Source organism: Schistocerca gregaria, chromosome 7 (genome assembly GCF_023897955.1).
Source record: "Schistocerca gregaria isolate iqSchGreg1 chromosome 7, iqSchGreg1.2, whole genome shotgun sequence".
In the NCBI taxonomy this organism is placed as follows: domain Eukaryota; kingdom Metazoa; phylum Arthropoda; class Insecta; order Orthoptera; family Acrididae; genus Schistocerca; species Schistocerca gregaria.
In genome coordinates, this window is record NC_064926.1 from 492,219,616 (window position 1) to 492,243,061 (window position 23,446).

At 42.9% G+C, this 23,446-nt stretch overlaps 1 protein-coding gene and 1 pseudogene across 1 annotated transcript in view; both read left to right on the forward strand.

Moving 5' to 3' along the window:
• LOC126281356 (small conductance calcium-activated potassium channel protein) overlaps positions 1-23,446 on the forward strand; it is a 1,755,063-nt gene that overhangs the window by 918,367 nt on the left and 813,250 nt on the right. The window lies entirely within an intron of this gene.
• Positions 13,829-13,946, forward strand: LOC126282580 (5S ribosomal RNA; annotated as a pseudogene).

Here is a 23,446-nt window from a genome sequence, read left to right on the forward strand (position 1 = left end):
TACTTCGCAGTAACCTAATAATTTTCGATCAGAAGGAGATATATAAATAAACAAGCACGCATACAAAATCATGGACACCTTCAGGAAAATAAGCAAATTTTATACAGTCATTCACAGCATAGATGAGAACAGAATCGTAAGATTAATAAACTCTCAAAGACTTCCATTCACAAACGGGTAACAGAAAGTGGATTAAGGAAGCTGAAGACGACCTCAGATAACGGCACATGGCTACAGACGAAATATAGGGGAAAAGTTCAGGAATGTTACCAAGAAACATGAACTTGATATCACAAGACAAAATAACAGGCGATGTAAGTGATAAGAAGATCGGAAGACACATCACAGCGAACACATGAATAAAACTTGGAAACGAATTAAAGTTCAGACGCTAACTTTAACATGGGATGATCGCAAGTAAGTAAGTAATTAAGTAAGTAACAATAATCTACATCCATACTCCACAAGCCACCTGATGATGTGTGGCGGAGGGTACCTTGAGTACCTCTATCGGTTCTCCCTTCTATTCCCGTCTCGAATTGTTCGTGGAAAGAAGGATTGGCGGTATACCTCTGTGTGGGCTCTAATCTCTCTGATTTTATCCTCGTGGTCTCTTCGTGAGATATGCGTAGGAGGGTGCAATATACTGCTTGACTCCTCGGTGAAGGTATGTTCTCGAAACTTCAACAAAAGCCCGTACCGAGCTACTGAGCGTCTCTCCTGCAGAGTCTTCCACTGGAGTTTATCTATCATCTCCATAACGCTTTCGCGATTACTGAATGATCCTGTAACGAAGCTCGCTGCTCTCCGTTGGATCTTCTCTATCTCTTTTATCAACCCTATCTGGTACGGATTTCACACCGGTCAGCAGTATTCAAGCAGCGGGCGAGCAAGTGTACTGTAACCTACTTCCTTTGTTTTCGGACTGCATTTCCTTGGGATTCTTGCAATGAATCTCAGTCTGTCATCTGCTTTACCGACGATCGACTTTATATGATCATTCCATTTTAAATCACTCCTAATGCCTATTCCCATATTATTTATGGAATTAACTACTTCCAGTTGCTGACCTGCTATGTTGTAGCTAAATTATATGGGATCTTTCTTCTATGTTTTCGCAGCATATTACACGTGTCTACGTTGAGATTCAATTGCCATTCCCTGCACCATGCGTCAATTCGCTGCAGATCCTCCTACATTTCAGTAGAATTTTCCATTGTTACAACCTCTCGATATACCACAGCATCATCCGGAAAAAGCCTCAGTGAACTTCCGATGTCATCCACAAGGTCATTTATGTATATTGTGAATAGCAACGGTCCTACCTCACTCCCCTGCGGCACACCTGAAATCACTCTTGCTTCGGAAGACTTCTCTCCATTGAGAATGACATGCTGCGTTCTGTTATCTAGGAACTCCTCAATCCAATCACACAATTGGTCTGATAGTCCATATGCTCTTATTTTGTTCACTAAATGACTGTGGGGAACTGTATCGAACGCCTTACGGAAGTCAAGAAACACGGCATCTACCTGTGAACCCGTGTCTATGGCCGTCTGAGTCTCGTAGACGGATAGCGCGAGCTGGGTTACACACGATCGTCTTTTTCGAAACCCATGCTGATTCCTACAGAGTAGATTTCTAGTCTACAGAAAAGTCATTATACTCGGATATAATACGTGTTCCAAAATTCTACAACTGATCGACGTTAGAGATATAGGTCTATAGTTCTGCACATCTGTTCGAAGTCCCTTCTTGAAAACGGCGATGACCTGTGCCCTTTCCAATCCTTTGGAACGCTACGCTCTTCTAGAGACCTACGGTACACCGCTGCAACAAGGGGGGCAAGTTCCTTCGCGTACTCTGTGTAAAATCGAACTGGTATCCTATCAGGTCCAGCGGCCTTTCCTCTTTTGAGCGATTTTAATTGTTTCTCTATCCCTCTGTCGTCTATTTCGATATCTACTATTTTGCCATGTGTGCGACAATCTAGAGAAGGAACTACAGTGCAGTCTTCCACTGTTAAAGAGCTTTGGAAAAAGGCATTTAGTATTTCGGCCTTTAGTCTGTCGTCCTCTGTTTCAGTACCATTTTGGTCACAGAGTGTCTGGACATTTTGTTTGGATCCACTTACCGCTCTCACATAAGACCAAAATTTCTTACGATTTTCTGCCAAGTCAGTACATAGAACTTACTTTCGAATTCATTGAATGCCTCTCGCATAGCCCTCCTCACACTACATTTCGCTTCGCGTAATTTTTGTTTGTCTGCAAGGCGTTGGCTATGTTTATGTTTGCTGTGAAGTTCCCTTTGCTTCCGCAGCAGTTTTCTAACTCGGTTGTTGTACGACGGTGGCTCTTTTCTATCTCTTACGATCTTGCTTGGCACATACTCATCTAAAGCATGTTGTACGATGGATAATAATAATAATAATAATAATAATAATAATAATAATAATATCAGGAAGCAAAATCGTCATCAATCTTGTGAATTTACAGCTACGTATTTCACTGCCTACTGGCAAAGATGCTGCAACGCCGTTTTTAAAAAAGAAGAGAAGCTGTTAGAATAATTGCTTTTGCCAGTGGCGAATTCATTTTTTTTTTTTTTTTCAGTAGCGCTCGGATGAGCAGTAGTGCGACTGTTTTTCAGTGCGGCAAGCTGCAGAATGGAGTTCCATCTTCTGGAAGTAATGGTCAGGAATGGGACGAGCCCTTTGTGCGCGTTTCTGCATCGCTCCGGCTCTTCTTGCGAGTCTTCTGATTAACGACCTTTCTCGCGCGCTTCGCCACTGCGCGCAACAGATTTCGCTCAGTTAACTCAGGGGGAATAATTAACACGGGAAACGTAGCGTGGTGTAACAGAGCCGAACACAAAATGTTTGCCCGTAAAAATTACGAGACTTGCATCAGTAGAAGAGGCATCAGCTATTGGCTTCAGTACACCCTGACTTAAACTTCACGGGAAGGTGGTGTGGTCCGGCTTCTACACAAACTGCTATTTTTCTCTATTTGTACCGCAAAATGTTTCATCACTTTTGTCCCGTTATCACTGTGTTTTTGACTGAAACGTAAACATTGTGATTAATAACCATTATAACAAGAATAAGGCCGAAAAACATTTACATCTATTGTCATTTCTACCTTCTCTACGTTGTTAGGTATTGTAAGAGCACCTTTTCATCATTCTCTTGCTTGCCAACCGCAACGAAATGACGTCTCTGAGATTATTTGTCGGGTTAATAAACCACTTTTTATACAAACGCAACTTCGTTGTGCAAAATTATTTCGCTACTATGTTTCACCATTACTTAGCTGTCTGTATGACATCTGTTTCACACGCTTTTACTGAATCACAAATTCAAACCTCAAAACCTCGCAAAGACTCAAAATTAGGTTTGCTACTCTGTATTTGGTCCTTGATTCATGTTCCTTTGTTTTCGTACTACCGCTGACGCCTCATTCGAATTTCATTTTCTCTCTCTCTCTCTCTCTCTCTCTCTCTCTCTCTCTCTCTCTCTCTCTGTGTGTGTGTGTGTGTGTGTGTGTGTGTGTGTGTGTGTGTGTGTGTGTGTGTTTGATCCTATTATATCGATATTTTGCTGCTTCGCGTTACGAAAGTTTCTCTCTTAGACCATGAATAGGTTGACTTTGAAATGTCTTCATTTCTCAGCGTTCGAGGTTACGCAGCTCCATGGTCGGTTTGCAATATGAGGACCGTCTTCTATTTTCCACAAAAAATTAAATTTTATTTAAATATCGTTTATTGTTCTCCAAATAGGAATTTTTTACAATGTACATATTTACGATACTTTCAGACCAGTCCTGCAGACATTTATTCCACTGTAATGTTGGATCCTCAGAATATGCTTATGGATGGATTCAACAGCTTCTAGAACTAATGAAATAGCTATCCAAATAGTTTTGTTTTACAAAAGGGAACACAACTAAATCGAAAGGCTATAAATCCAATGCGTAATTCTTAATGAGACATTAATTCGATGTTTTCCTCCGTCAAGTTATCAACTCTTGGAGGCGTTGTATGGACAGCTGCCATTGGCACGATGAAGAAGGATTACACTGTTTTTCCTCCTTTCATCGATAATTTGTAGGAGGCAAATACAACACTTGACAAGGAATGAAAAGCACACAGAAGGGTAGCGAACAAGAAATCAAACTTCATGGGTTGAGAGGGAAAGTGATACTACTTCAGTGATTACAAAAGCGAGTAAAATTTACAAAGAACTGCCAGCCAGGGCGGCCAAGCGGTTCTAGGCTCAACAGTCTGGGACCGCGCGACCGCTACGGTAGCAGGTTCGAATCCTGGCTCGGGCAGGATGTGTGTGATGTCCTTAGGTTAGTTAGGTTTAAGTAGTTCTACGTTCTAGGGGACTGATGACCATAGATGTTAAGTCCCATAGAGCTCAGAGCCATTCTTACGAAGAACTTGGTAGGCCGAGCCCACTTATCAGTATGGCTTTGTACCCTCACTGGCCTGGAAAGATGCGTAAACTTCTGAAAGGCGCCATAAAGTCATTGAAATCTCTCCTGAGGAAAACTGGCCCACAGTTGTTGCAAATGTTCCTTGATATCCTGGCGGCCGTCGTTGAGACGCAGCTGACGTCTGATATGGTCCCACAGTTGGTCAAGCTGGGACGTGTCTGAGGATCTTCCGAAGTTCCTTCACCGAAGAAGACGAAGTAAGTAATCCAGAATTCGAATCACGAGCAACTGCCAACACGAGCAACTTAAATCAGTTAATGAAAGGAAGGCTTTTGGTCCAGACTGTATACTAATTAGCATCATTTCAAAGTATGCCGATGCAATAGCTCACCACTTAACAATCATATACAAACGCTCGCTCGACGATAGCTCCGTATCCGAAGACTGGATAGTTGCACAGGTCACACCAATATTTAACAAGGAGTAACCCACTAAATTACAAGTCCGTATCATTAACATCGATACGCAGCAGGATTTTGGTACACATATTGTTTTAGAACATTATGGACTACCTCGAAGAGAACGGCCTATTAGACTCAGTCAACAAGGATTTAGAAAACATCGTTCTTGTGAAACACAACCAGCTCTTTAGTGACACGTAGTGTTGAGTCCTATTAACAAGGGATTTGAAAGTGATTCCGTATTTCTACAGAAGGCTTCTGACAGTGTACCTCACAACCAGCTTGTAGTCAAATTGTTTGCTTTTGAGGTATCGTTTGTTGTGCGACTGGATTCGTGATTTCCTGTCAAAGACGCCACATTTCGTAGTAGCTGAAGGAAAGTATTCGAGTGAAACAAAAGTGATTTCTGACGTTCCCCAAGGTTGTGTTATAGCCCCTCCGTTGTTCCTTATCTATATAAACGATTTCGGAGACAATCTGAGCAGCCGCCTTAGGATGTTTGCAGATAATGCTGTTGTTTATCGTCTAGTAAATTCACCAGAATATCAAAACAAATTGCAAAACTACTTAGATAAGAGATCTGTATGGTGCGAAATTTGGCAATCCACCCTAAATAATGAAAAGTGTGAGGTCATCCACATGAGTGCCGAAAGGAAACCGTTAAATTTCGGCCACGAGACAAATCAGTCTAATTTAAAGACCGTAAATTCAACTACATTACGTAGGAATTACAATTACGAACAACTCAAATTGGAAAGAAAACATAGAAAATGTTGTGGGGAAGGCAAACCAAAGACAGCGTTTTATTGGCAGAGCACTGAGAAGATGCAACACGTCCTCTAAAGAGACTACGCTTGTACGTCCTCTTTTGAAGTACTGTTGCAGGGTGTGTGCGATCCTTACCAGATTGGATTATCGGGGTATGTCGAGAAAGTTGAAAGAGTAGCAGCACTTCGTGAGCAGCACTTTGTGTAATATCGTGAAATAGGGGACAATGTTTCACCGACAAGATACAGGATTTGGAGTGGATATCTTAAAACAAAAGCGTTTTTCGTTGCAGTAGGATCTTCTCACGAAATTTCCATCACCAACTTTCTACTCCGAAAGCGAAAATACTTTGTTGACGCCAACCTACTTAGGAAGAAGCCATCATCATAATAAAATAAGTGAAATCAGAGATCGTATGGAAAGACATAGGTGTCCATTTCCTTCCCTGAGGTGTTCAAGATTGGAACAATAGAGAATTATTGTGAAGGTGGATCGATAAACCCTCTGCCATGCACTTTACTGTGATTTGCAAGGTATGAGTGTAGATCTTGCTGGCTACGGAGGTACGTCGGCATCACGGAGGTAGTTCGTAGACACACGTGTCATGCGTGGGCGATCATTGTCCAGTTGGAAAGTGAAGGCAAGATATTGTCGCGTAAGAGGTAACGATGGCGCCGGGCTTCCCTCATGTACGGTTGTGCTGTCAGAGTTAGTTCAGTCACAATCGGCCGTCACCTGACGTCAAACCCTGTGCCCCCCCCCCCCAGCCCCCCCCCCCCCCAACGCCACTGCTGTGCCTCTCTAAGTCTACGTATGTGACGGTAATTCCTTAGCCTGGCTGCTGCCAGTCTCGGGCCAATGGTGCGGTACGACGCAGAACATTGGAGGGTCTCCATTACGTATTCTCGGACGGCAGGTGTAGGTGTGAAGGTGCTACGCTGTGCTTGGTACACAATGCGACGCTCCTCTCTTGATATGCTCAGAGATGGTCGACCAGGACTTTGACGACGTGTGTGTCTGTCCACGTGTCTCCTGCATTCGAGCATCGGGCGACTGTCATATCTGAATGGCCCACAAACCTGGATGCTGCACTTTTCGACCAGCTGACAAAATGAAGACTCGAAATGAGGCCACATACTAAGCTTTTAACATCCCTTATGTACCCTACCAGGTCTAGTAACAACACTAAACAATAAAAAGACTAATACAGCCTGCTGGACGCTCTATCAGTCCCAGAGAAATGCAGCTCTAATCATTAAAGTACTCGCCAATGGTGGGTACGTGTAAGAACTTAAACTGACGTCCGACCATGGCTTCTCGCTGCGTTACTTTTTTGTCAAGCAGTGTGGTTGTGTACCATTCGGCATTACGGCATTAATTGTTCTTCGATCCACATAAGCGACAATCGTTACACGTCTAGTGTGAAGAAAAAAACAGATATTCATTTCCATGAGATGGTTTCGGAGCAAACTACTTTTCTTGGTTGCAAATTGTTCAAATGACTCTAAGCACTATGGGACTTAATATCTGAGGTCATTAGTCCCTTAAACTTAGAATTAAACCTAGCTAACCTAAGGACATCACACATGTTCATGCCCGAGGCAGGAATTGAACCTGCGACCGTAGCAGCAGCGCGGTTCCGGACTGAAGTGTTGATTGCATTTCACATTGAAACGCAAAGACTTCGTTACTACCTAGTTGTCCGACTTGTACGATTACATCCAAGTTTCGTCTCTTGCTATGACGTAGTACCTGATTTGAATCTCCTAATTATAATTTTATGATCACTTGCTTACGAGAACTGACAAGACCTTACCTCTCGTTTCGGTCGAGTTGTATGATATTCATAGCGAACAGATGACTTTCACAACATTTTTCTTAAGTGCAGTGTACTGCAGTTTTCGAAGTGTCCAAGGATGCCTCTATCTCACCGTAAGTCGCATGCCGAACCTCTGCCACCAAGGTGCGTGAAATTTGTTGTTTTTTGATCTACCTTCAAGAAATGCGTCGTTGACGAAAACACCATGAAGACAAAAGTTTGTTCACTAGTTGTAAATAATGTTGTCTAAAGCTGATTGATTACTAAAAGTTGAACAAAGGCATGGAAGTCTGAGTCGATGAATTAGGCTTTCACGAAAATCGTACAAAGATAGTCATCAAACGAAAACATTAGTCTGAAATTTTCATATTTCGACAACACTGTTAATTTAATCGCCCATTGTAAACAAACTACTAGGGAAATAACGGAGCTGCCATTGTTTAAACAATAGCAAATGGCAGATTGAAAGAATTTTAATGTCACATCTCCTGGTGAGCGTTTATAAAAACTGGAAAGGTGGCTGACGTCTCAGTCACACCTCCTCCTAAAAGAATGGTGCATACTGGTTTGACTGTTTGTCTTCCAGTTACGATTACGAATGTAATTTGTTTTCAAGTAAATTTTCTTTTTAGATACGTAACAAATCTGGTTTCCATGGTTTACGAATTATTAAAAGAGAGAACTGAAAATAACATGTTGCAGATATTACCCGTTTATTCCACTTTAAACATAAACACTAGGACACAGCAATATAGTTCATTTCAAAGCAAAAAATAATATTTGCTGTCCCCAACACTATTTTTCTTACAGTCAACGCCAACTGTTCATTTCCTTAAAAACACGACTGATTGCTTCATTACATATAAATATAGCTAGCACTTTTCACTAGCTGAAAGTCAGTTTGAGAAAAAAATAATATGAGTACAGTTACAAAAGAAACTACCCGCAATAGAGGGTAACCAATATTTGCAATGAATTCATTGAGCTCGATGCAAACGCAAGCTGTTAATTTTGCCTACTTGTCCTCTGGGATGAAATGTCGCACAGAAGTTATTGAAAATATGTATTTTAAATACTTTCAGTCCTTATTCCAGTGAATATTTACCGTGTGCGTCGACGGTAAACTCTCACTCCACCTCCCCCTCCCCCCCCCCTCCCCCCCCTCCCCACTCCCGCTGCACCGAAGTTGACATTTCATTCCGGTATGGTCACGTTCAAAGGCCTGTTCAAATTTTGCTCTTTCTGACTCCACGTTTTAGTTTACACATTCCTGAATGATCTGAAGTATTAATTTGGTTTATTGTTTAAGTTACATGTACTGTATGTACGAGGCAAAATAAATTGTGACCTCATGTGCGAAGGTTTTCCACTGTTTAGACGCCAAATATTTCATGGTATGAGGAAAATGAACACTGAAAATTCATTTTTATATTTACTTTTGTGTTAAATTTTATCCCTTGGAGTCATTCTAGCAAAATTAGCATACATTTGTTTATCGCCATTTGTGAAAATGAAACAGATGTAAGGCAGAAATCGAATTGTGGTGCTGGGAGATGGAATTCAGCTCCTAACTGCGTTGGACTAAATAGAAACAGCAGACGTATGCTGATCGGGGATGGATTATTGTTTTTAATTAATTCAATCGAAGATTACTACCATGATGGGCAGGCAGGCTAAAATACCTTTTAATAAAGAAAATCGTATTAGTCGAAAAACTGTGTTCCTCTCATTTAATATCTGCAAACCACCATGTCTAAGAATGATTGCAAAGGTTAACTTGAATGTCTTTGGTTCCTAATATATACAGGTTGTTAAAAAAGTGTCTTAAACTGTGAGAGGCGGTAGTACTCATCAAAACAAGAAAAATAAGTCCGATAGACATTGGTCTGGAAATGCGTACTTTCTGCGACAAACACGTATTTAAGGAGGTGTTCAACGTGACGTCCATTCATGACAATGCACCCCTCTGCCCTCCAGCGTAAGGAATGACGCACCTTTTGAGGTATACCCTGTTGTTGTATCAACCGGCGATCATTCAGGACGTGAGCCTGTAGTGTACGAAGATCGTTGATTGGTGTGGCGTAAACCAATTCCTTCAAGTGTCCGAAGGAAGACCAAAAGCCTAGAGGACTGAGGTCTGGGGAACGAGCAGCGCAAAGTGTGGGGGACCCCCGACCAGTCCAGCAGGCCTGAAATGTTTGCGTCATATGGTGGTCGCACACACTGTGACAAAAATATGCTGGAGCGCCATCATGGGTGAACCACATAAAATGTATACAAATTTTGTATTCGTTGCTACAATGGCACAACCTCCAGCAGGGTAGTCAATACATTAATGAGAAAGTCCACATAACGCGCCCCCTTTAACCTTTGCAGGAGCACGTTGGTCCTATTAATCTATCGCCAAGTACGACTGCCCATACGTTCGTTGAGATTCGGTGTTCATGCCCTCTCTCATGAATTGCTTGGGGTTTTACATCTGCCCATAGACGCTGGTTATGAAAATTCACAGCTCCATCTCTTGTGAACCCTGTATCATCAGTAAAGAAAATCTTGGATGTGAACAGTGGATCTGCAACGCACTTCTACGACAGCCACTGGCCGAATGGGCATGTCCAAATAAACTACCAAACCTTTAAACTTTCGACAATACACAAATTTTGTTGAATACTTATATAAAACTCAATGGTAACAAAATGACCTTAATGTTCGCTAACACTGGTTTTTATAAAATTGGGTTTGGTACATACAGGATGTTTCAAAAATGACCGGTATATTTGAAACGGCAATAAAAACTAAACGAGCAACGATATAAATACACCGTTTGTTGCAATATGCTTGGGACAACAGTACATTTTAAGGCGGACAAACTTTCGAAATTACAGTAGTTACAATTTTCAACAACAGATGGCGCTGCAATTGATGTGAAAGATATAGAAGACAACGCAGTCTGTGGGTGCGCCATTCTGTACGGCGTCTTTCTGCTGTAAGCGTCTGCTGTTCACAACGTGCAAGTGTGCTGTGGACAACATGGTTTATTCCTTAGAACAGAGGATTTTTCTGGTGTTGGAATTCCACCGCCTAGAACACAGTGTTGTTACAACAAGACGAAGTTTTCGATGGAGGTTTAATGTAACCAAAGGACCGAAAAGCGATACAATAAAGGATCTGTTTGAAAAATTTCAACGGACTGGGAACGTGACGGATGAACGTGCTGGAAAGGTAGGGCGACCGCGTACGGCAACCACAGAGGGCAACGCGCAACTAGTGCAGCAGGTGATCCAACAGCGGCCTCGGGTTTCCGTTCGCCCTGTTGCAGCTGCGGTCCAAATGACGCCAACGTCCACATATCGTCTCACGCGCCAGAGTTTACACCTCTATCGATACAAAATTCAAACGCGGCAACCCCTCAGCGCCGCTACCATTGCTGCACGAGAGACATTCGCTAACGATATAGTGCACAGGATTGATGATGGCGATATGCATGTGGGCAGCATTTGGTTTACTGACGAAGCTTATTTTTACCTGGACGGCTTCGTCAATAAACAGAACTGGCGCATATGGGGAACCGAAAAGCCCCATGTTGCAGTCCCATCGTCCCTGCATCCTCAAAAATACTGGTCTGGGCCGCCACTTCTTCCAAAGGAATCATTGGCCCATTTTTCAGATCCGAAACGATTACTGCATCACGCTATCTGGACATTCTTCGTGAATTTGTGGCGGTACAAACTGCCTTAGACGACACTGCGAACACCTCGTGGTTTATGCAAGATGGTGCCCGGCCACATCGCACGGCCGACGTCTTTACTTTCCTGAATGAATATTTCGATGATCGTGTGATCATACAGGAGGCGGCGTGGATTGGCCTCCCTATTCGCCAGACATGAACCGCTGTGACTTCTTTCTGTGGGGACACTTGAAAGACCAGGTGTACCGCCAGAATCCAGAAACAATTGGACAGCTGAAGCAGTACATCTCATCTGCATGTGAAGCCATTCCGCCAGACACGTTGTCAAAGGTTTCGGGTAATTTCATTCAGAGACTACGCCATATTATTGCTACGCATGGTGGATATGTGGAAAGTATCGTACTATAGAGTTTCCCAGACCGCAGCGCCATCTGTTGTTGACAATTGTAACCACTGTAATTTCGAAAGTTTGTCTGCCTGAAAATGTAACTGTTGTCCCAAGCATATTGCAACAAACGGTGTATTTCTATCGCTGCTCGTTTAGTTTGTATTGCCGTTTCAAATATAACGGTCATTTTTGAAACACCCTGTACTACCTTTTTAGTAACGTCTGGTTGTGTCACGACTACTGCCCCAACACACCCTCTCCAACGATATGCTCCATCCGTCTGCCGTAGTCCACATAAATACGAGACAGTGTCAGCTGTTACACCTGAAACAGCTCAATATCAGAGACAAGAAATAGCCATTTTGGAAGTCAAATAGTTTTTTCTGCAGTCCGCGCAAGCAGCCTTTACCAGCGTGATTAATAAATAACCAGACACAAAGAAGCAACTAATTCCGTAATTAATGAGAATCCTCATTTCATGGATATTTTTCGCATAACATACTCAAGCAACAATTTTGTGTCTCCATCAAAGGCTGCACAGTCCTCACGAGACAAGGCTTTAACAACACGAATGACCAATGTGATACCAACTCACCTTAAGTTAATGTTCGACCAAGATGGTGAGTCCATAATATTGACGAATGACTGTACCTTTCACAAACTTCCCATTAACGCAGCAACTGCGTTAGCACTTGACGTATCTGGACACTCCAGTCACATTACACGCACAGGTGTCTGCTTTCAGTTAGCGTACGTCCTACTTCCTCAGAAGCTAACCGTTCTTGGATCGAGTGAACACCGGCGCACTTGCTTGGCGCCGTGCCTTCCACACAAGCCCAGGTTCCTTCTATCTCCATGCGTCCGTCCTCTGTTCCCAAACTACCGATCTTCCTCGTTTAAAGCCTGCCCATGTCGTAGATCAACCCCTTTCGTCCTCACACCCAAACCTCCCGATGTCAGACACTCAGATCGGTACCAAACGTTGTTCATCGATAGAGGACCAGCCAAAACACCGTTTCAATTAGTGCTGTCGTCCAGTAGAAAATGCGTAAATTGTAATTAAAAGTAACAGAAACAGAAGAACTACGGAGCATAGGATAGTGGTTATATGTGAATAACGTGTTGAAGGTTGAAGATCTCGCGTTGGTGAGTTGGTAGAGGGTAAAGTCATTGCACCGAAGACACCTCGTTCAGATACCACTGATTACAATAATTCTGATTGTTCATATCTGAAACTGTTATATGGGAGAACTTTTTCCTTGCACGTAAATGTACTTACGGAGTTCGTAGCAATAGTATTCTTTGCAGACTGCTTTCGTTCCGTTGGCTGAAAGTAGCAAACCTATGCAGTAAGTTCGTATAGACAGGTGAGGTGTTCTGTATTTTAGATTTCGAATTGTCGTTATGTATTTTCCGGATACAATGATTCTACGAACTTCCAGCATGCTGGAGTAACTTGGGTCAGGAACTTTTGTTAATCAATAGAATGAAAAACCAGTCCAAGTTGCAAATATTTTGATTCTCATTCGATGAGTTTTGGGATGAGATCCATCTTCAAATCAGCATAAAAAGTTGAAAATGGCATTTCTCGGCCTGAAACTAGTCATCGAATGAAAAATAAAATATTTGTAACTTGGACTGGTTTTTCTATTGACCAAGATTCTAATTTGATTTCGAATATTCGTTACTTATTTTCCAGATACCAAGATTTTAATTAGATTTTGAAAACTCCTTCGGTATTTTCCACATACCGGACACTGCGAATATACTAACGAATGTATTTACCTGTGAATTATTTCATCTCACACAGTCTGTTTTTTTCTGACAAAACAATAACTTCATTTGTTATCGAAATGTGTCGGGGTTGTCCTTGATAGTACGAGGGCTATTCGGAATGTAAGGGTCGATAGTTCGCGAAATGGAAACCCCAGTGAAAATCAAAACTGTTTTATTAGCAACAGTTAGCTACAGCTTCCAGCTACTTATTATTTCGATAGTCGCCGATCCCACTTAGACGTTTGTCGTAGCGTTGTACCAACTTTCCAATACCTTCGTTATAGAAGGTAGTCACCAGTGCTTTCTGCCAATTCTCTACGCTGGTCTACAGCTCGTTGTCTGTGCCAAAATGTTGTCTTCATAGCCAGCAGTTCATGTGAGCAGAGATGAAACTCAGAGGGAGACAATTTACGGGCTATACTGTGGCTACTCAAACACTTCCAATTGAAAACGATACTGCAGCATCTTCATTGCCCCTGCAGAATGGCCAACGGCCATACCATGTTGAATACACCGGTTATCGTCCGATCACCGAAGTTAAGCAACATCGGGCCCGGTTAGTACTTTGATGCGTGACCGCCTGGGAACACCGGGTGTTTCCGCCTCATTGCCGGCCGCGGTGGTCTGGCAGTTCAAGGCGCGCAGTCCGGAACCGTGCCATTGCTACGGTCGCAGGTTCGAATCCTGCCTCGGGCATGGATGTGTGTGATGTCCTTAGGTTGGTTAGGTTTAAGTAGTTCTAAGTTCTAGGCGACTGATGACCGCAGCAATTGAGTCCCATAGTGCTCAGAGCCATTTGAACGATTTTTTTGAACCTGCAGAATGTGGCTGAGAATCGTCTTCAAGAAGAAATCGTCCAACAGTTATGTACTGTTGGCAGCATATCTTCAGGCGAAATTTCTCGCCAGGCCCTAGTACTTGGAGGGATACACTATTGTTCTAGGTATCTTTATATGCTTCCTGTGTGCTCAGAACTAAAAAGAACGACGTAACGCGATCGACGGGAATAATAGAGACGCTGCCCAACACCCATGTGCAAAACTTTATCGGATTTTCTGTGTGGTTTCCATTTTGCGACCGATCGTTCCTTACTTTCCGAATAACCCTCGTGTAATACGAGGGTAAGTCAAATGAAAACGTTAACTTTGTAATAACAAATCGACAGCGTTCAAATGACCTGTAGGTGGCAGCGTAGTGCAGATGCACACATACCGTCGCAGTATCAGTATAAAGATGGCTGCCCCACTTGCGACTTGCACCAGGGAAGAACAGCGTTCTGTTGTTCGGTTTCTGCGAAGTGAAGGTGTAAAACCTATTGAAATTCATCGACGAAGGAAGGTTCAGTACGGTGATGCATGTTTGTCACAGTAGCAAGTCTACGAATGGAGTAGGAAGTTCGCAAATGGTGTGACATCAGTGGAAGATGCTCCTCGTGCAGGTCAGGCATAACGAGTTGTGACTCCACAGAACATTGCAGCAGTTGAAGCCATAGTGAAGGAAAACCACCGAGTGACGCTGAATGACATTGCAGCATGTTTACAGATTAGTCATGGGTCAGCACACTACATTGTGCATGATGTTCTCCAGTTTCACAAAGTGTCTGCAGGATGGGTGCCACGGCAACTGACTCCTGAAATGAGAGAACGACGTGTTGGTGCTTGTGAGGAACTTCTTCGGCGCTTTGAACGAGAAGGTGATGGCTTCCTTGCAAGAATCGTTACTGGGGACGAAACCTGGGTTCACTTCCACCAACCGGAAACGAAGAGAGCGAGCAAGGAATGGCGCCATTCCTCATCACCAAAACCATAGAAGTATCGAACACAACCATCAACAGGGAAGGTTATGCTAACTCTCTTGTGGGACAAAAAAGGCGTCATGTTGGAGCATTACATGACTAGACGGACCACTTTCACCAGTGCGTCATACACAGATCTGCTAAAAAATCATCTGCGGACTGCAATCCAATCAAATTGACGTGTCAGCAGGTGTCCTTTTGCAACATGACGATGAAAGGCCCCACACTGCTAATACAACAGTTGCAACAATCACAGATCTGCATTTTGAGTGTCTTCCTCATCCACCATACTCACCGAACTTTCTCGAAGTGATTTCCATATGTTTGGACCACTCAAAGTGGGAGGAAAGAAGTTCCGCTCTGATGAAGAGGTACGCCACGCGGTGCATCAGTGGTTGCGTGGACTACCAAAAGAATTTATGCATTTTGTGACTTGGAGGACTTGCATTGAGCGTGGGGGAGATTATGTTGATGAAAAGTGATACAGCTTTGTACCACTTCTGCACAGTAACTAACATATATAAAAATATTTAAGGTTTTCATTTGACTCTCCCTCGTAGATATTGGTTTCAAATTAATTTGGTGCTGTCAGAACTGGTCTGTGTGTACCAACTAATCCTATTCCTCAAACTACTGTTCAGCTGCTAGTCTACCTATGTACACAGTTGCTCTGTTCTTTGCTATACTTCATTTAATATCAATTTAATTAAGACAGCCACCTTGAAACGTAATTATCACAGGGTTCTAAAACAAAATAATCGTTGCTCTATCAATACAAGAGAATGATATACTACTCCGTTCAATTCAGGCGTGATATGACATGTCTCCGCAAAGCATTCGTTGGAATACAGGAAATATTTTACATGACCGTAAGTGACGTATTTTGTATCCTAAGTTATTCTTCCTTGAGGACAAAGAAGTCATTTGAGTCACTATTTTTATGAAAAGACACAAACAGATGGAAATTATCTTCCGAAGGATGTGGCGTGAGGATTAAATTAACTTAGAGGCAAAGATGTGCTTGCCGAGGTTGCCACTGTCATCAAAAGTGTGTGGCCCATTGCAAGTCTCTGTCTATCCCAGTCGACAGCACTGTAACATTAAGCTGTCCATGTGGAATGAGAAGAGCCATAGTCACCACACGAAACCAGTTCATATTAAAAAACTGCACACTTCTCGTTCATTGTTTGTAGAACAATTTAAATATATTTGCATCCTTGGAACAACTACTGGTCAAGTTTCTCATGTGGCATTTCTTTGTTTCTTTGCAGGTGAGTACCGCCGCTGCTTCTGGAGGATCTCAGTAGATGCAACGCACGCCTGTTGGTGAGTGTGACAAGCATCGCTGCAGCAGGCTCTTGATGATTCTACGGCAAACTCTAGCCTAGTCGCCGCATCCTGTTTCAGCTGTCACTGGAAAACCGGCCTCGCAGCAGCGAGATTAATGCATCGTAATGCTCTTATGTCTGCGTGAGGGTATTCACAGCGGTGGCTGGATGGCGTCAGCAAAGGCGATTATTTCGCAGACCAAGAAAACGCTTAGTAGTTCATGTTCTCGAACATAGAAGCTTCATTGGCGGAGAATTAAGCCCGACTCTGAATAACAACCAGCAAAAAGCAGAGCAACTGTGCCAGAAGCTAGAGTAGCATTCGAGCAACAGTTGAGGAATAGGACTAGTTGACAGACTCAGACTAGTTCTGATGGTTGCGAGGCATCGGTGAGCGGTTAACGCGTTACAATGAAGTTTCGGCTCTGTTAACATCTGACTGCATTTGCGTACGAGGATTAAGAATACAGAATAGTACCCAATTAACTGCGAGATTCATTGCGTCTGTAACAGTTCTGTGAGTCGTTAAAGCCCCTGATGATGTATCAAATGCTGGAAAAGGAAACTTTAGGTAGACAATTATGCCTTGGACCACCGCCTTGTATACACAAATCAGATGTGTGCAATAACGTAAATACCGGTCGTTAAAGCTTGCATTCAGTGAACCAGGATGTTTTTTTCCAACATTCTTTGTGAGCAAGGATTCCGTTTCTTGTGCATGTTCATTACCGTGTTGCAAGCACTCCTGTTCCCTAGACGACGAATGCCATATTCCCCGGCTTGCACGCATTCGTTCACGGTTTGACGAAGCCATCGTGCCACACTTCACTGGCTCGGTAAATCACCCGATCTTAAATGCTTGGAAGCAGATGAATCACGGGATGAAACGAAGCATTCCACATCCTCACAATTTGATGCCTTTACGTGATCTAATCGTCGATGAACGGCTTCAGTTTGATACGACTTTCCTGAATAAACTTGTGTAGTCTTTTCTTCTCAGAACTGAGGCCGTTTTCGAGGTCAGAGTTGTTGTTATATGGTATTACTGTGATTTACCCTGTGTGGGGAAGGGGAGGGGGAAGCAACATTTTTTTGTCCTGTATTTTTATACCCGGTTGGTCGGTCGAGATTTGAACCGCTCTTCTCCCGAATGCGACTTCCACGTCCCACCACCGCAGCACCTCACAGGGCCACTTCAGATGTCTGCGAGAAACAACGTTGGCACACTTATAGTTCGTGTCTGTCAGCTAATGGACGAGTGCTGTAAGTACCGGTGCGTGCTACGATCTGCAGCCGTTGCTAGACGAGCTCACTACAGCTTTTTAAGCTAGTGAAGCCAAGGACTCGCATTTCAAAAGACTACCGTTTAGAGACAGGACAGCCGACTGTAATCTATCAGCGCTGATTTCAGATCTACCGGAATAATTCCGGCTGATGAAGGACGGTTGCACGTCAGTCAACACAACGGGCGCCGGCAAGCGGTCTCGCCTTTGATGTCCGGCGGCCTATAACGAGTAGGCGGTCACGTGACACGCGAGCCTAGGCGGACGTCGGCTGGCGCGGCTTTTACGTAACCGCCGCCTCGGCCCAACTCCCCGAACTCGCCGAGAAACGCCGCTCTGAAATAATTGACTACGTTCGTGAGACTGCTGCGTTTCCTGAAACCGCGCCCTTTCATTTGGCTGTTGAGCTTATGTGTCCCATTACACCCTTGCTTTCCTTGCAGCGTGTGTCTGCGCTGTAACACCGTGTGTAACTCTTACGACGTGGGCGTAACCCTGGGAAACAATGAGGAGGGATTGTGGTGAGCGACAGGGGGTAGATGGGGGAGAAGGAGGGTATGGCCTACTTTACTGGGGGAGGTCGCCATACGAGTGAGTGAATTTTACACGCAACGAGCAAGAATGATTACATAATCTGTCATTTTCACAAGTCCTTCAAACACTGTAAAGTGCTGCTAACATGACTTACTCAGTTAAGCGGCATCTTTGTGAACTTACAGTTATTATTCAAGATTTGACGTTGTTCAAGCCGCTTATGTACCCTACGAGGTATGTTAAACAAACCACTAAACACCCCAGACCTAACGCCCATTTTTATTTTTTTTTAACCAGTTACGTTTCACTGTATATTTGTCGTCTTAAGTTATCGGCAGTTTTAACGAACGAGGCGCGAACTGTCGACCGCGTTTTACCTTTTATCCGTCGTAGCAATATGGTGAAGAACATGCAATCTCTGGTTTTGGACCTCCGCTGTCTCTATAGCGTTTTTTGTGGAATTTTCTCCAAGAGGAAGTTTTGTTTTTAACTCGCTTCCTTTCCATCGATCGGGCTTAACGTGCAGCCATTTTTAAATACCCGTAAACCTGCCTGCAGAAAAAATGTGTCAATAAATAACCACTACAGTAATATTTAGAAACGAGGCACTAAGTCTAGGCCTAATAGTTGTGCTCTGTTATTTGAGCAACATAACTTTCAGTAACCTAAGAAGAGAGGATATAAAACGCAGACTGAAATAGCGAGAAAAGTGTTTCTTGAAAAAAGGTATTTGACATCGAATATAAATTAAAGTTTATTATGTGATAGTACAATGTCTGTTTTGATATTTGACGTTGTACAGTGTTTTTTCAAGCATGCATACCGCCAAATATAAATACAAACATTGAACTATTACATAATAAATATTACAAGCCTTGACAGGTTAAAATGACTATCATATCTAATGTTCCCCTATGGCGGGAACCACACTAATTGTGTGTGTGTGTGTGTGTGTGTGTGTGTGTGTGTGTGTGTGTGTGTGTGTGACGTGATGTAAAGCGGGAAATCTGGTTTCGAGCCCCAGTTCGGCACAAATCTTCATGTTACTAGTAAATAGTACAGCTGAAGTCAACTTAGATTCGCAATTTGCGAATCAGATTTCGTAGTATAGCCTTCTATGGCATTAAACGTGGACAGTGAGCACTTACGACGTGATGCTTTTTAAATCTGAAGCTGCAAAAGAATAAAGAATGGTTTAGATTAGATGCGTAGGTTGAAAAGTTGAAACGGTAGTAATGAATGGAATAGGACAGACTTTAAATTTATGGCACAATTCGAGTAAATTCCTATCAGTTGATAGGAAACATACCGAGGCGTCAAGGAATAGTTAATTTGGTTATGGAAGAAAGTGAGGAGGTAAGGAAGGGGGGTAATTTGGGTGGTTGGGGGCAGGTCTTCAATGCGATAAACAGGTCCAAAAGGAGGCATTTTGTTGTAGTTACTCAGAGATGAGAAATTATGAACGGGACAGTTTTACGGAGAGCTGCATCGAACAGTCTTCAGATTGAAGACCACAATAACAATATCAACAAGAAGAAATGTAAATAAAAGTAATGGTAAGTAGGTGAAGTAATTAGACAAGGAACACTAAGAACTGGAGACGTGATTTGGGATGTGTGGATCGAACTAACTGACGACTCGAGAAGTCAATAGGATATGAACCGCGCACGGGTAATAAAAAGAAAAACGTACCTGGAAAAAGATAAATATGATAATAAATTTAAGTGTTCAGGAAGTATTTTTTCCGAAAGTTTCTGTCTCGAGTTCAGACTTATATGTGAATGAAGCGTCTAAGCTAAGCAATTCTGAGAAATAGACAATAGAAGCTTCTGAAATGTGATAATACAGAATACTGTTATGAGAGAGATAGGTAGGTCGTATAACCTATGACGAGATGATGAATTGAATTGTGAAGGAAAGGCATTTGTCGCACAACTTTACTAAAAGAAGGCACTTACTAACGCACTTAGTTACAAACACATTGGATATATTGGGGGAAAGAGGAATGAAAAATTACAGAAGTAGACGACAGCTTAACAACAGTAAGCATCTTCAAGTGAGTATAGGGTGAAGCAGTCATCCTGGGACGAAGAGGTTTTCAAAAGACGGGCTTACATGAAGAGGTGCAAAAAATCAGTCGTCACACTGGGAACCACAGCAAGTACAACGTATCACGTGTGAATCTATTAACATATCGTAAATTTACGCCACCATATTTTGCTACTTAAAAACTCTAACAATGTTACAAGAGGATACAACAATTTTTCAGAAGACTTTTATGAAATATTCCACGTATCTCAAATCTGGCCTTGGTTGGTCTCACGGGCGCATGTCACGCTCGCTTAGCAGCGCCCTGAGTTTTACCGTGACACTCATCGATCACACAAAGGCGGCAAAACGGGGTGACCTTTCGTTGCCGGCGCTTTAGGACGCTGGTATCGAGCCCCGGCGGTTAACCACGGGGCACAGTTCACGGTCCAACGTACGGGTATCGAGCGCCGTCACTCAAGGGCAGTCAGTATCGACTACTCCAACCCTACTTTGGGCCTCCGAAATACGCTGTCAGACAACTGACTGTCGGGCACCCCCCTGCTGACCAGTAGGCCATTGTCAGCTGAGTATATTAAAACGTCCAGTGTGGCTGCCTCCATGACACAGGTCACTACCACAGGGCACTTCTCAACAATGAATAGCCGCTTCGCAACCCAGAGTCGCATGATGTATTCAACACTGATATTTGGCCGCCCAACGGAAATAAAGATCTGCAGCTATCTCTAAATCTAGCGTCATACACGGCAAACGAGTGAGACATACATGGCTGCTGGTACATTCCCATTGTACCAGTTAATTGTGTTTCTTGAAATCCCATTGTTGTATGGGCAGTGAGGCGAATGTCTGCTTCAGTGCCAATGCACTATAATAAATCCTAGTTTTCTTCACAGTCCTTATGGGAACGATACATAGATGACTGTAGTACATTCCTAGATTGCTTCTGATCTGAGGTTATTAAAACCTTGTAACTAGGCTTTCGTGGCGTCTCTCTTTAAGCATCTGGAAGTACAGGTTTTCAGCACACCTCTGACACTCACTTGTGGCTCAAACAAACTAGTCAACGTTCCTGCTGCACTTTCTATGTATTCTATCTGTCACACGTGGCTAAGCTCGCGTATCAGTAGCTTTGTTATGATAAGTGATGGTGAGCAAGTAAGTTAATGCATGTGCAATAACGTCAGCTGCCCTCACATGTCTGCCTGTTCCTTAAGCACCAAGAGATGCATACAGAGGGTCGTGGCCATCAACACAGTACACAAGTACATTATGCGACGAATTTAATAATATTTCAACATGGTTTATGTTCACCAATTTAAAAAAAAATGTTCCATTCCTTACTTCACCCTCTTGGGGGCCGAAGTTTTTCCTTGGCATTCAAGCTATCTACATACCAAATTACTTCGAAAAAAGTTGAGCGGTTTAGATAGTCGTCAAACCGTAACAGACAAAGCTACTGATACGTTCAGTAATACTAATAAGGCAGTACGTATTAAACATTTTGAGGACTGTATAAGCGTTGGTCAGGGTGTTTCCAATAGAATGAACAGAGTTTGTACGGTTATAATTACGAACCATAAGACTTGCCGGCTAGAAAAATGTGTTATTTAAATGGGCGTGGCTTAGAGGTTCATAAAATCGCCGTTAGATGTCAGTCATTGCGTCTTCTTGATTTGCAGTCTGTTAGAAACAAGATAGCACCCGCTCAACATAAGGAGTTTTGGGTGCTGCAGTTTGCAAAGATCGAATCAGTGATTTCGGACCAGCGTGCCCTTCTGTCGACGTTTAGGCATTGGTTAGCCTGCATCCACAACATTCGTCATTGGTATCGCCAATTTGAAGAGAGAAGTTGCTCGTGCAGAAGTAATAGTTGAGGTCGACCTCACACTTCTGATGACTTGGTGGAAAGAATTCGGTAAAAGTTTGAGCGAACTGCACGAAAGTCTACTCGCCATGCAATCAGAAAACTGACAGTTCCTCATACGGCTGTCAGCAAATTGTTACGGCGTCGTTTGGTCTATAAACCATACATACTACAATTAGGGCAAGCTCTTCGGTTTCGTTGTAAAAGGAAGTAGCTTGACTTCAGCAATACTCTTCTGGAGGGTATGGAAGACGATATATTTTCAGTGATGAAGCAACATTTCATGTTAGTGGCAAAGTAAACACATGTCGTGCGCACAAGGGGACTCCAGATCTCTCATGACATTACTGAGCACGAAAGGACTCATCTAAAGCGAACGTTTTTTGTACTATTTCTAATAAAAAGTGTGCGGTCCCTTCTTTCTTGAGGAAAACACAGTGATTGGTATGAGCTACCTTTAGATGTTGCAGAGTTGACTTTTCCTACGACTTCAGGAAGACTCCAAAAACTTCATTTTCCTACTAAATGGAGAGTTCTATCACACTGGCACAACAAAGTACGTCAGTTTCTCAACGACACTGTGCCTCAACTCTGGGCAGGCCGCACTCGACCCCGAGACACTGCCTTGCGTTCTTGGCCCCTATGGTAGCCAAACGTGACCCCTTGCGATGTATTTTTGTGGAAATATGTGCAGGAAATTGTGTTTATCTCCCCTTTAACACGTGACATAGAGGAAATGAAGAACAGGATGATGATGATGATGATGACGACATAACGACGTGCACACAGACACACAGACACACACACGCACAGTTCTAAGCGTAGAAAATTTGATCCGCCCGCACATCGAGCACGGGAATCAACAATGCTAAACACGCTTTTCTCTCTCTCTCTCTCTCTCTCTCTCTCTCTCTCTCTCTCTCTCTCTCTCTCTCGCTATATTCTTCAGGTGCCTTTGTCCGTTTTTACTCTCTTCTTTTTTGTTATTTATTCTTCTTTCTGGAAATGTAATCCCATTGTGCTGAAAATGAGAAACAGTAAAAAGTACCTTCTTCGAGATTTTGAATTTCATTCTTGTACAATAATGAACATTAACATTTCAACAGCGTCATCAGTCCTCGCTGAATTTCAAATTGTATTCTTCGTCAGTAAAAACGATGAGAAATGCGTAGAACCTTTTCGAATCGCTCAACGTATTTTCTTGCACACCATTATCGCATGTTGTTGTTGCAGATCAAATTGCTAGTCTAA